Source organism: Rattus norvegicus, chromosome 5 (genome assembly GCF_021556685.1).
Source record: "Rattus norvegicus strain SHRSP/BbbUtx chromosome 5, alternate assembly SHRSP_T2T, whole genome shotgun sequence".
Lineage (NCBI taxonomy): Eukaryota > Metazoa > Chordata > Mammalia > Rodentia > Muridae > Rattus > Rattus norvegicus.
The window spans coordinates 80370122-80384325 of record NC_141538.1 but is presented as its reverse complement, the minus strand read 5'-3'; the positions used below and the strand labels follow the sequence as shown (position 1 = coordinate 80384325).

At 42.8% G+C, this 14204-nt stretch overlaps 1 long non-coding RNA gene and 2 pseudogenes across 4 annotated transcripts; all 3 read left to right on the top strand.

The window, feature by feature from the left end:
• LOC148005821 (uncharacterized) overlaps window positions 1-14204 on the top strand; it is a 156030-nt pseudogene that overhangs the window by 15204 nt on the left and 126622 nt on the right.
• Window positions 401-9554, top strand: LOC148005822 (uncharacterized). Of its 3 annotated transcripts, none has more exons than XR_015620921.1 (4): window positions 401-477; window positions 1095-1147; window positions 3578-3768; window positions 7001-9553. It is a non-coding gene; the product is annotated as an uncharacterized LOC148005822 (long non-coding RNA). The 3 variants fall into 3 exon arrangements; XR_015620919.1 differs by having other exon boundaries at window positions 406-438; window positions 7001-9554; XR_015620920.1 differs by having other exon boundaries at window positions 406-438; window positions 1095-2216; window positions 7001-9546.
• On the top strand, window positions 10761-13132 carry LOC134478987 (major urinary protein-like; annotated as a pseudogene). Its single transcript, XR_015620907.1, has 6 exons — window positions 10761-10895; window positions 11220-11354; window positions 11585-11658; window positions 12330-12440; window positions 12787-12888; window positions 13056-13132. The product of XR_015620907.1 is annotated as a major urinary protein-like, transcript variant X2 (transcript).

The window sequence follows — 14204 nt, the reverse complement described above, 5'->3', positions numbered from 1 at the left end:
GATTCCTCCAGGGGTTCTTTTATTGTTCAGGATTGTTTAGTTTATCCTGGGTTTTTGGTTTTCTATTTGAGGTTGAGAACGGCTCTGTAAAGGTTTGTAATGAATTGCGTTGGAATTATGGTGGTTGTTGCCCTGAACTCATAGATTGCTTCGGGCATTAGGGCCATTTTCGCTGTGTCAGTCCTACTGACCTATGAGCATGGGAGTTATTTCGATCTCCTGATAACTCCCTTGATTTCTTTATTCAGGGACTTGAAGTTCTTGTCATACAGGTCTTTCACTTGCTTGGTTAGAGTTACACCACCATAGTTTGCATTATTCATGGCTAATGTAAAGATTGCTGCTTCCGTAATTTCTTTCTCAGCCTGTTTATTGCTTTATAAAGGAGGGCTACTGATTTATTCTGAGTTCATTTTTTCTCTGGCCACTTTGCTGAAGGTGTTTATCAGCTGGTAGAATTTTGGGAGTCATATACATGTACTATCACATCATCTGTGAATAGTGATACCTTGACTTCTTCCTTTCCAATTTGTTCCCCTTTGATATCCTTTAGTTGTCTTAGTGCTCTAGCTAGAACTTCCTCCAAGCACTATGTTAAATTTATAGAGAGAAAATGGGCAGCCTTGTCTTATCCCTGATTTTAGTGGAACTGCTTTATATTTTTCTTTATTTTTTTTATGTTGGCTTTTGGATTGCTGTATATTGTTTTTATTGTGTTTAGAAATGCACCTTATATATCGGATCTCTCCAAGACATTTAATATGAAGGAGTGTTGGATTATGTCAAAGGCTTTTTCTGCATCTAGTGAAATGATCATGTGATATTTTTATTTTAGTTTGTATGTACAGTGAATTGCATTGATGGATTTCTGTACATTGAACCATCCCTATATTCCTGGGATGAAGCCTACATGATCATGGCGAATAATGTTTTTGATGTGTTCCTGGATTCAGTTTGCAAGCATTTTATCAAGAATATAGACATCAATATTCATAGTGTAAATTGGTCTGAAGTTCTCTTTATTTATGGAGTCTTTGTGTGGTTTAGGTATCATTGAATTCTAGAAAATGCTTAATTCATTTCTTTATTTCCAGTGGGTGGACAATGGAGCTGGGAGTCCAGGAACGGCAGCACGCAGCTCAGGGAAGTATTTTGTTAACAATGTGTTTGTACAGATTTTCATGTTTTATTTAAGAACTATTAAGAGAATATCAGGGGTTGTCATATTTAAATTTTGAGATATCAAAGAATGTCTCTTGTGCTTGAAACAATAGATTATTTTATGTGTATGAATGTTTTGCTTGCATGTATGTCTGTGCAGTACATGCACGCAGTGCCCACATAGTGGGTTGGGTCCCTGGAACTAGACTTATGCATTCCTGTGGGTGCTGGGAATTTAACCGGGAGTCATCTCTCCTGTCTCTCCCTCTTCTGGTGTCATCCTGCCTTCCCTCCATCATCCATTGGTGACTGAATGCTAACACTGTGCCTGCCAAGTCGCTGACCCGTCTGAGCATGCAGTAGTGTGGATGCATAGTTCCTGGCCTCGGTGGCTTGCAGATTCCCCTGAGTTAATATCTTTGTATTGCAATGTTCCTGTGACAGATACCTAGTTGGGGAAAGGACTTGAGACCTGTGAAGAAAGACTACTCATGGATAGCAGAATGAAATCCCAGACATCATGGTGCAGTATAGCTTAGAGTCCACCCCCAACCTTGAAAAAAAGACTGCTTGGTTGTGAGGAGCGTGAATAGCTAGCCGTCCCAACTGTTAACTGCTTCAGACTCCCTTGTCTTTGAGCTGAGATGCTGGTCTCTTTGGGGTGCACATCCCCCAGCCTATGATCGAGCAAAACTGGGCATAGCATTTCTGCCGGACACAGGATAACTTCCCTTCCTTGTTTCTGCTGTCTCCTAGCTCCCTTCGTCCTTCATGAGTTCCTGGCCAATAATCTCTTTGTCCCCTAAAGTTTGTTTCTGCCTGTTTTCTGGGGACCGCTCTAGGTTTTGGGAGTTAAGCAGGTGGATTACAGTGGCTCCAAGCATCCTTTGATGCTGACAGAAGCAGGTGCTTTAGAACTGATGTTGAGCTGGGGTCAGGAGTCCTAGCTGTCACTCTGCTGGAGGGACTACAGAATATTTCCTCTCTGGGACATGAATCAAATAAGCCCGTGTTTATTGATGTTCTTCTTGGCCCCAAACACATCCTGACACCATGTAAGTGACTCGAACGTTTCCGCAGGCTTTCTGAATGGGGTATTTATTCAATTAGTTGAGGGTAAGACTCAGGTAAAGGTCATTAAATCATTTTCCTATTAGTCAGTTTCAGAAATGCTAGCTAGTTATAAATGGGCCATTAGCTGTTACACGTACACTCCTTAAACCCCTTACCCACGTGCTTTGTCTAGTCATTTCTTAACAGTGCGTCAGTCACTCGAGCAGCCCACATGTACTGAGGAGTGTTAAGTGGAAGGGACTTTCTGTTGTCTTCTGCTGCGGAAGCATCTTCTCTCATTACTAGAAAAGCAATAATCTATAGCCAGACGTGGTGCTACAACCTGTAATCTTAGCATTCAGGAGGCTGGAGCTGGGGGACTGCCACAGATCCAAGACCATTCAGAAACTCAGGAAGCTCAAGGCCAGTCTCTATGTGAGTTGCTGGGAAGACAGATCAGTGGAGAAGTACTGGCTGTGAGGGCTGTGTGGGCTCCCAGCAAGGTCAGAGCAGATGCTCAGAACTCACATTAAAAAGCTGGTCATGGCTGCCTTTAACCCCAACACTAGTTAGATGTTGGAGACTGGAGGATTGCTGGGACTTACTGGCCAGCCTGCCTATCTGAAACACACTAAGTCCCAGATTCAGAGGGAGACCCTGTCTGAAGGGGATAAAGTAAAAGAGACAGAGGGAGAAAACTGGCACCCTGTTCTGACTCCTGTGTATACTAGCAAAGGGACAGGCGTGTGCACATGTGTGCACATGTGTGCACACACACCGCAATCAACCAAGAAAAGAAGAGGAGGGGAGAGGAGCAGGAGAAAGAGGAAGAGGAGAAAAGAAAAATGATAATCCCCTAGTCAAGCATTTACCAAATACTTGTAGACCAAGAGGGGCCAGTAGTCATGTCTCATTCAATCTCAAGCTACACCCACTCCTCTACATTTTAAAGAAACCCATGTGCAGTTTCAGTCTGATGTGTCTGGAGCTCTACAGTGCTGTTCATTCCTCTTTCTCCTATTTAACAATCCTCCCTTCCTGTAAAAACATCCCGACCTGTGTAGTGGAGTTAATAAGAACAAAGGCTCCTGAGTCAGATGGACAGGCTTGGGTTTAAGTCTAAGTTCTCTCGCTGACTTGCTGTATGGCCTTGTATAGTTACTTAATTGTAGGGAGCGGTACATATAGAAAAGATGGTGCTGACATCTGGTGGTCGTTTGTGGTTAACACCCACAAAGCACATGTCCTGGCATTTCTCTGGCAAGCTATCAGGCTGGTGGGATATTCATGCTAATGAGGTATTTCATGATCCACCAATCCCTAGAGGACAAGTATATAGCCATAGCCTGTTTTTGTATTTAAGGCTGGTGCCTTTGTTGCTCGGGGTCCCCGTATCAAGAATGAGGTCTTCCTGCAATAAAGGGTGTTGAGAAGAATCCAACGGTGTTGCGTCTTCCATGCTGGACGAGGTGGTGTTGCAACTGGTGGCCTTTACTGGGATCCGAGGACATCCTTCTGGATTCACAACTCTTCAACCTCAGGATGGCGACGTCGGTAAGTTTCCAGATGGGACAATAAAGCTCCTGGATAAGTGACAATAAAGCTCCTGGCTAAGGGACAATAAAGCTCCCGGGTGAGGGACTATAAAGCTCCCGGACAAGGGACTATAAAGTTCCCTTTTAGGGACAATAAAGTTCTCTGGACTAAGCAGAGTCGATGAAAGCCTTTGTTTAGAGGCAAAAAGGTTTGTGGAACACAGCAATGTTGTTTTCCCCAATGGATCCTCTGTGGGTTGGACTAGCACTTTTGCCTTTTACCCTTTTTGTGTGGTGGTGTTGTACTGTTTGAATTGCCACCATCCCGGGCATGAGTGCATTTGCTGGGAAGAGCCCACTAATGATGAGCTACAAGATCGTGTGTAAATAAACACGTCAGCCTGCCCTGCTCGTAAATGGATTGTAAATAAGCTCGTAAAACATGGAAAACTCACACTCCACCCCGCTCCTGTTAGCTCCTCAGGAGCTTCTTGGTGAGCGTAAGCTTAAAATCAAAAGGAAATTTAATTTTATGGACCCCGATCTAGTGGCAGTGTGTTGGTTGATAGCCAACATTATTTTTTGAAACATAGTGTTTTATCTGTGCTTCTGCTCGCAGCCCACACAGTAGGGGGGAGCGAAACTAGCTGTGGAGCTGCTTTAGTGAGCATGGGGACTTCTCAGTCTCACCCAATATTTCTGGCTCTTCAAGAGCTGTTTGAAAGAAAAAGGCTTAGGATGAAAAGAAGCACTCTAGAGAGATTTCTTAGTGAATGTGATGCCATTGCACCTTGGTTCACTGTCTCTGGGAATCTCACAGTGGGCAGCTGAGATCAGAAATGCTGTCAGCACGCTATAAAAAGGGGACAGGCTGCGTTAGAAATGCTACAGGAGGAATGATCTGAAAAGGCTGAGAGTGAGGCGAGGGAGGACTCTAAGGAAAACAAGAACAAGAAAAGAATTTATCCATCCCTCAAATAACAGGGTAAGAGAAAAAAAAATTCCAGTTGCTGCCTTTAGTGGCCTGACCTTCAACGCTTGCTCACAGAAGGAGAGTGTTCATTAAGAGAAGTTCTTTAAGGGAGCATGCCTTATCTGCTGGCCTTATTCCAAGAGAGGAGTTGATCTCCAACATTAAGTTACTTTTCCTGTTGGTCATCATTAACATGGAGAGTGCCTTTGGTCCTATCCCTTCAACAGCCAGTTCCTGTCCCTATGGTCAAAATGCCCCAGGTTTGGGGACAGGGGTGCCCCTGAAATAGTTTCAGAAAAAGTCCGCAGAAGACTGTGAGTAACTTTGTTTTCCCAGACAGAACAGGCTTTACTCTATGATGATAAGAGGAGAAAGTCTTGGCACCAGCTCTTCAACTTAATCCAACTGGAGGCTGTGGCCAAGGTCAAGATTAATGTTTTCTTTTCCATGGGCCTTTAGCCCACTGAGACAGTTTGTTAAAGGGCTGCTACTGATGTCCTGAAAGTCCCAGGTGAACTGGTTACAATTCTTTTGTCAGCCACTTGATGAAAAGATCATTTAGAAACTTTAAATGACTTTCAGAAATTACTAGGAAGCATAAATTGGATTCGACCCTATATTAAAATGCCCAATGTAGAGTTACAACCACTCTATGAGATCCTAAAAGGGGATTCTCAGCTTACTTCACCCCGTGCTTTAACCAATGAAGCACAATTATCCTTAAGGAAAGTAGAAGAAAGACTGGATAAAGCAATGATAAGAAGGTGCAAGGAAAAGGAAGATCTCCTTTAGTGTATACTGAGAATCTTTCATCAGCCTACAGGAGTGCTATGGCAACAAGGACCGCTTCTTTGGATTTATCACCATATTTCTCCTAATAAGACCCTTGAATATTACCCTTCTGCTGTTGCACAGCTTGCTATGTTAGGTGCAAAATCTTGATTTCAGAATTTTGGTATTGTACCAAAGAAAATTATTATACCTATACTACAGCTCAGATGGAAACATTGTGTGCCGTGATAGATGATTGGGCCATATTACGCTGTAGTTTTGATGGAGAGTTTGACAATCATTATCCTAAGGATCCTTTGTTACAATTTTTTACTGAACATCCAGTGATTTTTTCCTAAGGTCACTGCCTCAGAGCCTTTGTCTGGAGCATTAGATATTTATACAGATGGCTCCAAAACAGGTGTAGATGCCTATATGGTTGATTCTCAAGAAGGAGTATTAATTCAATACAGTCCAGGCACCTGCCAAATTACAGAATGTAATATTGTATTGGAAGTTGTTAAAAGATTTCATGATTCCTTTAATTTAATTTCTGATTCTGCTTATGTAGTTAATGCTGTGTGCTCATTTGAAATTGCAGGGCCAATTAGGTCGACTAGTACTGTACGTCAAATTCTTTCAGAATTACAAAAATTTATTGGTGCCAGAAAAATACATTTTTCAGACAACATATTCGAGCTCATACTAATTTGCCTGGTCCCATGGCCAGCAATAACGCCCTGGTGGATGCCAGTACTCGTAGAGAGTTTATTTTTCATGCAGCTCCGGTTGATCTCGCTAGAGATTTGCATCAAAAGTTTCATGTTCCTGCCTTCACTCTTCAACAAAAATTTAAAACCTCTAGAGCTGCAGCTCGTGCTGTGGTATTTCGTTGCCAGAATTTTATTCAATTTCACCACCCTCCTCAGGTGGGAATTAACCCTCATGGTCCGATTCTGCTAAAAATTTGGTAGATGGATGTCACACACATATCTCAATTTGGAAATTTAAAATATGCTCATGTTTCTTTTGATACCTGTTCCGCGGTATTATACATGCCACTTTGATGACTGGTGAAAAAGCTCGTAATGCCATTAGTCATTGCTTAGAGGCGTCGGCAGCCTGGGGAAAGCCTGATAGTCTCAAGACAGACAATGAGCCTGCCTACACTGCAAAGTCCTTTCAGGCATTTTGCCAGACAATGCAGGTCAAGCATACTACTGGATTACGGTAAAATCCCCAGGGTCAAGGAATTGTGGAAAGAGCACATCGTCCCTTAAAAGAGCTTATACAAAAACAAAAAGGGATAATTGTTTACGGCAAAACACCAAGAGAACAGTTGTCATTAGCGCTTTTTAATTTGAACATTTTAGTCTTGGATGCACATGGCCGCACTACAACTATGACTAATGCAGAAGTCAAGTGGAAGGATGTCTTAACTGATGAATGGCGTGGCCCAGATACCGTGATTTTGAGATCTAGGGGAGCTGTTTGTGTTTTTCCACAGAATCAAGACAACCCAATTTGGGTGCCTGAGCATTTCACTTGCCAACTGCCTCCTGCCACTCCAGACAATGGAACTGTGCACTCTATTATTGCTGGAAATGGTAATCCAGGTTGATTCACTCACTCTGTGGCCTATTGCCAGACCCTGGCCATTACTTATGCCAGTTCATAGCAATTCTACTGTTTTGCCAACCTTCTTCTCCACCTCCTGTTTGCGTGATGTTCCCTGTATAGTGCCTAATGGAGAATTGTCCCAACGGTATACTGCCACTAATCTTTCTTTGTTGCATACATTATGTTTCACTCTTAAAAATTCCTCCCTGCCTTGTATATGGCTGCGAAGGACAACATTGGCTAATTTGTTGGATCCTATGAGCAATAGTGCTATGGGCACTGACCATCCTGGCTGCTTTGAGTCAAGTTACCCAAGGAGCCTCTTCAGGCAGTGGAGACACATCAATCAATAATTCTGCTGAGTTGAACATTACAACTTTGATTATGATGCATAATTGTAGTTTTCCATCACGCCTGGGGCAAGGCAATCACACACTAGATAACTCTACCTGTCGTAAAGTCCTACGTACTTGCCCCCATATCAAGCGTTTCCACCTAATTTTACCCCATGTCAGAGTCCATTCCATAGAGCAAAACAATTCCTACGGCGATTTGAATTTTCCACTCCTCTTGGGAATGTACAGTATGATCAGGGGGAAAATAAGTCTGGCAAAAATAATTTTTGGCCTTGGTATCAATGGGTATTATCAAATGAGCAGGGAGCATACACATCTCTAATTCCTTTTGCCTGATTATTAGGTGAAGACTTTACAGTGTATAATATTTCAGCCACTAGAACAAATAACAAAACCAGTTTAGTAAATGTAAAGATTAATGGCCTTTTAGCAAATGATACTGCCGTTGGGGCTTCAGTATGTGTTAGACCACCTTTCTTCTTTCTGATAAGCACTAATGTAAACGATGATGCTTTAAATTTTAACAACTCTGATGTAGTCTGCTATTTAGCTGAATACTTGGATGGCACCAATGATACTGCAGTGATGGTCAAGATTCCCTCCTTTGTGCCAATCCCAGTAGAGGCCAACCCAGATAGTTTTCCCATACTTCATTTACTAAGAACCAAAGGGGATATTGGTATTATGGCAGCTATAACTTCAGACATTTTACTATCAGCCGCTGCAGCAACACCAGCCAAGATTGCTATGACTAATCAAGTACAGACGGCTGAGACTATCAACCAGAATGTGGAAAGAACCGCAGTGGCATTAGAGATACAAGAAGAATTTAATGCCCACTTGACTGGCTTTCTATTAACTAATCAACGAATGGATTTAATTCAAGAACAAATTGAAGCACTATATCATATGACACAGCTGTCCTGCATTTCCTCCCTTAGAGGTTTATGCATTACTCCTTTGCAAGCTAATATTTCTCAGTATTCTCAAGAGAGCAAAGAAATCTCGAATTATCTGAAAGTAAACTGCTCCATGAAAGTGGAGTAACTATCAAGATTATTACTGATGCAGATTGCTGTCCTTAAAAACACTAGATTGGAACGTATCACGTTTGGAGATTTCACCTCATGGATTATCAATGCTTCCTCCTTTTTGAAAGAATGGGTTGGCATGGTTGCCTGGGGGGCCATTGTCCTTTTGGGATGTGGAGTATGTCTATGGCTCTTCTGCAATTTACAACGAGAACATGCCAGACACAAAGCGATTGTTTACCAGGCTATGGTTGCCATTGAAAGTCGTGCTTCTCCCAACATATGGCTGGCCTCTTTGAAAAATTAAGAGTTTGCCCTAGATCCTATTTTGTCACTGTCATGTGAACTCATTGTCTCCAGAGACGGGCAAGTGTCCTCAGGCTAGGACCAACCTAAGACAGGGGCCCGGTGTCGATAGGGTAACCCAGTAATGGGAATGGCCGAGCTGCCAGGAGGAACGACCTAAGACAGGAGCAATGACAATATTGACGTGACACCCTGATCTAGACCAGTCACAGACAGAGGTGGCTACACCCCATTTGAACATACGGACTGGTGAAATGCTCCTCTGCCCAGTTTCTCCCCAATAAAAACGCACGTATAGCCCAGAATGGTGTGTTACAGCATAAGTTCATTTATTGCCATCGGGGTGCAGTACTAATTGCAAGAGTAGCCCGCCATAACCGAGTTGGGCACTCTGTGAGACATGTCTGATCTCTCTCAGACCACTACCTCCATCTATTGGCTTCTTTTTTTTTTCATGATACAAAAAAGGAGGAGTTGTAGGGAGCGGCACATATAGATAAAAGATGGCGCTGACATCTGGTGGTCATTTGTGGTTAACATCCACAAAGCACATGTCCTGGCATTTCTCTGGCAAGCTATCAGGCTGGAGTGATATTCATGCTAATGAGGTATTTCATGTTCCACCAATCCCTAGAGGACAAGTATATAGCCATAGCCTGTTTTGTATATAAGGCTGGTGCCTTTGTTGCTCGGGGTCCCCGTATCAAGAATGAGGTGTTACTTCAATAAAGGCTGTTGAGAAGAATCCAACGGTGTTGCATCTTCCTTGCTGGACGAGGTGGGCATTGCACTTGATCTTTCTGAGTCTTAGCTAACAGTATGGAAAGTTGAAAATAAATAGTACAAACTATAGAGAGTTGATACAAAGTGGAAATAAAACCTATCGAGGACTTGCCTCCTTCTTGATTTCTTTATTTCCCCACATCAAACACTATTATATGTTTCTAGTTCCAGGGTAAATAAAATTTATAAGGATACAAAATATGTTCCCGTTATAACTGTGCTTCTTTGTAAGCAGACTCTTGACATCATTTCCACTTGGACTTCCATGAGCAAATATGACTTTGAACATGAGATTATGTCCAGTCAGTTAAAGTCCAACGTTTTCTGTGGTAAACAGCTGAAGCAGTTTACGTTACTAAGTTAGCAGTTTGCATTCTGTGGTCAAGCTTTTGGGGTGGGTTTGGGGGTGGGGCTGTCAGCTTAGCTTCGGAAGACCATTCCTGATAATCTTTTTAAGTTAAGATTTATTATTTTTATGCATATGTGACTGAATGAGTGAGTTCATATGTACCACATGTGTACAGGGGATCACAGGGGCCAAAAGAGGGTCATTTCCTGTGACTGAAGTTAGAGTCAGTTGTGAGATGCCATGTGAGTGCTGGGAATTGAACCTGGGTCCTCAGCAAGAACAGGTTTCAAAGAATCAGATTCCTTCTTTTGCACTCCTTCTGACTTCCTTGGGCCCAGGTGTGTGCATGGTACACATGCAAAACCAATACTCATATGAATGAAATGTGAATGAACCTTTTCAAAGAAAACCCAAGTAATTCAGCTTCTTCCACACTCCACTCAAGTCTTGAAGCAAAGATTCTCTCCATGCTTGACCTTCCAGTTCAGTACCCACCTACTCCATAACTGGCTTTCTGATTCCAAGTCAGATCCAAACTTGCATCTGGTTCTTGATGGCAGCCCTCTAGAACTTCCACTGTTTTTCTTGGGAATATGTTTTGCAAAATGAATGAGTGATAGAATCAATCCATAAGATATGACATTGCCAAGTTTTAAAAGGACAGGAACAATCCTTGGCTTCACATCAATACATGAGAAAACATTCCCCAAAGCCTGAGGGAAGGAGGCCCACATGAGAAGGAAAAAAAAACTGGAACCCAGAGAGCATATAAAGACGAGCAAAGTGCCGGAGGTGGAGTGTGGGCACCAACAGCAGAGAGATTGACCCGACAGAGAGGCAATTCTATTCCCTACCAACATGAAGCTGTTGCTGCTGCTGCTGTGTCTGGGCCTGACCCTGGTCTGTGGCCATGCAGAAGAAGCTAGTTCCGTGATAGGGAACCTCGATGTGGACAAGGTAGGCTCAGCGAATAGTAACTTCTGACTCAGAGAGTGCTTTGGAGAACTCTTGAGTCCTCTGAGGACTCCCTCTGAGCAGGTCCTCTGAGGGGATGGGTATAGTGGCTTGTTCTATTAGACAAAGGAATGGCTTCAGACCTTGAAGTAAGATCAGTTGTATGCTATTCAGATCTAACAACGTTTGGGGACCTCTGCACTCAATGAGAGGCAGGGGCAGAATGTTAGGTATTGTGACAACTCTATCAAGCCAAATTCAAGAAGAAACACATCCATGCGGTATCCCTAACCCCTTATCCCTTAAGCATTTTCTTATCCATTACAGCTCAATGGGGATTGGTTTTTCGATTGTCGTGGCCTCTGACAAAAGAGAAAAGATAGAAGAGAATGGCAGCATGAGAGTTTTTATGCAGCACATCAATGTCTTGGAGAATTCCTTAGGCTTCAAGTTCCGTATTAAGTAAGTGAGCTATCTGCCCTTAGCTGAGGAGGAAGAAATAAGAGCAAATTCATGATTACTAAAGTATCAGACAGAAACGAAATAACATTTAAAAAACAGCCATTTTGCTAATTTTGCAAAAATATTCAAAAGTTAAATGGAATCAGAAACTGGATATATATACAGAGTAGAGGGTGAAAAAGCCAGCCAGATCAACAATCCCCTAAGCACCAGCTTGCTCTGTTTTACAGGGAAAATGGAGTGTGCACAGAATTTTCTTTGGTTGCCTACAAAATGGAAAATGATGGAGAATATTTTGTTGAGTGTAAGTATATAGAATGCCTATATATCTATCCACAAGGAATTCAGTAAACCCTACTACCTTTGTCGTGTGTGTGTGTGTGTGTGTGTGTGTGTGTGTGTGTGTGTGTGTGTGTTGCTGGGAATTGTACTCAGGAACTTGCACTTCCCAGTCAAACTTTCTACTAGCGAACTCACCACAACCCCTTGTAGAATCTCAAGAACTTCCTGACATGGTTGATTTAGCCAGGGACATGGGTCCATCTAATAGCTAGCGCCCAGTGGCAGGCAAGGGGGATGAGTATGGTGTGGTGGAATCTGATACTGCCCGGTAGCTAGCACTGATGCACATTGCTCAGGATGTAGCCATGTGAGACGGCAGACTTATGAAAGACAGACGTGTCATTTGAAGGTGCTGAGGGAGGCAGGTGAGCCTCAGAGAGGATGAGAGAGAGAGTGAGTCACTGCTGTGGCTAAGTGTTCTCTAGTGGGCATCGTCCCAGGGCCCCCTTCCTTAGAAGTTACTTCATCGAGTCCAGAAAGCTACAGATGGGTAGCAGCAGACATCCCCGCCCCATGTCTCTTCCAGGATATGTATTTTAATGATTTTTTATGTTTGGTGTAGAACAGGTAAAGGGTTTAAATGATTTCTTGCAGACCAGAGAATTTCTGAGCTGTATCAAATTTCCTCCACAGATGACGGAGAGAATACATTTACTATACTTAAGACAGACTATAACAATTATGTCATGTTTCATCTCGTTAGTGTCAAGAACGGGGAAACCTTCCAGCTGATGGAGCTTTATGGTAAAGTATTTCCACACGGACACTGATCTTGGGGTGGGAAAAGAGTAAAGGAACTCTAGCTTTAGCATGGTCTTCCCGGCTTGGTCCACCTCTTTCTCAGTTCCCGAAGATCGACAATGTTCACCTGCACCCTGTCTCAAGCACAGTGATGGGCACACTCTGAAATCTCTCTGTGTGCCAGAAGGCCATTCCATGGGTGCCACATTCAGGATAGATTGGATCCACACTTGTCAACCATGTCACCAGTCATTTTCTCATCCTATTGGGGGAGCCCCTGTTCCCTCACTTAGTCCTGTGGTCAATGCCTAGGACACAGCTGCTATAAGCACTGCTGCTCTTTTCACAGGCAGAACAAAGGATCTGAGTTCAGACACCAAGGTAAAGTTTGCAAAGCTATGCAAGGCGCATGGAATCACTAGGGACAATATCATTGACCTAACCAAGACTGGTAAGTCAGGATTCACTTATTTTTCTTGTCCTGAATATTATATCTTAGAAGAAATAAACCTGGGGGATTGGCTATCAGCCGTTTGTTGAAAGGTGGAGAGGCACCTCATTTCTTCGGGGAATAACGTGGACCTGGTACCTGAACACGTTCTTGTTCTCACCCTGCAGATCGCTGTCTCCAGGCCCGAGGTTGAAGAAAGGCCTGAGCCTCCAGGTGGGCAATCTCCAGTGAGAGCAAGGAGGGGGTGGGCATGGAGCAGGCCCTTCCAAAAGCGTTAGTATTGTGCCCCCAATTTATTATAAGAAGAATTTGATAAGGAGTCTTTGAGGAGAGCTTGGAAAATGGCTTTCAATTATGTAGATTTGTGACTATTTGGTCCTATTTTGAGCTCTAAAGTAAAGTGACCCAAGCACTTAGGCAAGAAAACAAGGGAGTGAGTTTTCGATAGTTGCTGCATGGTTGTGTAAAAAGGGCTCAGCTATGTGTTAAGTGACATTAAGAGTTAAAGTTTCAAACAGAGATTAGCAGGATGTGAGTATGACTGCTCTTCAGAGTCTGTGGCCCACTCCATCCCACTCTGGACAATAAGATCTTCATCTGAACTCCATACAACCTTGGCTTATTACCTGGAAGTGGAGTTGCATGATCTCCACTTCTCCTCCAGTCTGGAGAGCAGACTCCTTTGACCCCTCTTTCCCATTTCCCAAGACATCACTCAGATAATGTAGGAAACTCTTTAAAAGTGGCCAAGGCTTTCATCATTATTCCTCAAGGCAATGTCCATTCTTCAGAGCTTCTTATGCCAAATGTTGTGGAAACAAGCCTCAGACCTTTCTTTACTTCATTTTCATATGCCATCTGTAAGGAAAGAGTCATTTATTCTATGCTTTAATCCCCGTTTTCCAGGAAAGAGCATATGTCAGCAGCTTGACAGCACACCTAAGAGCTCTAGAATAAAAAGAAGCAAATACACCCAGGAGGAGTAGAAGGCAGGAAATAATCAAACTCAGAGCAGAAATCAACCAAGTAGAAACAAAAAGGACCATAGAAAGAATCAACAAAACCAAAAGTTGGTTCTTTGAGAAAATCAACAAGATAGATAAACCCTTAGCCAGATTAACGAGAGGACACAGAGAGTGCGGCCAAATTAACAAAATCAGAAATGAAAAGGGAGACATAACAACAGATTCAGAGGAAATACAAAAAATCATCAGATCTTACTATAAAAACCTATATTCAACAAAACTTGAAAATCTTCAGGAAATGGACAATTTCCTAGACAGATACCAGGTACCGAAGTTAAATCAGGAACAGAT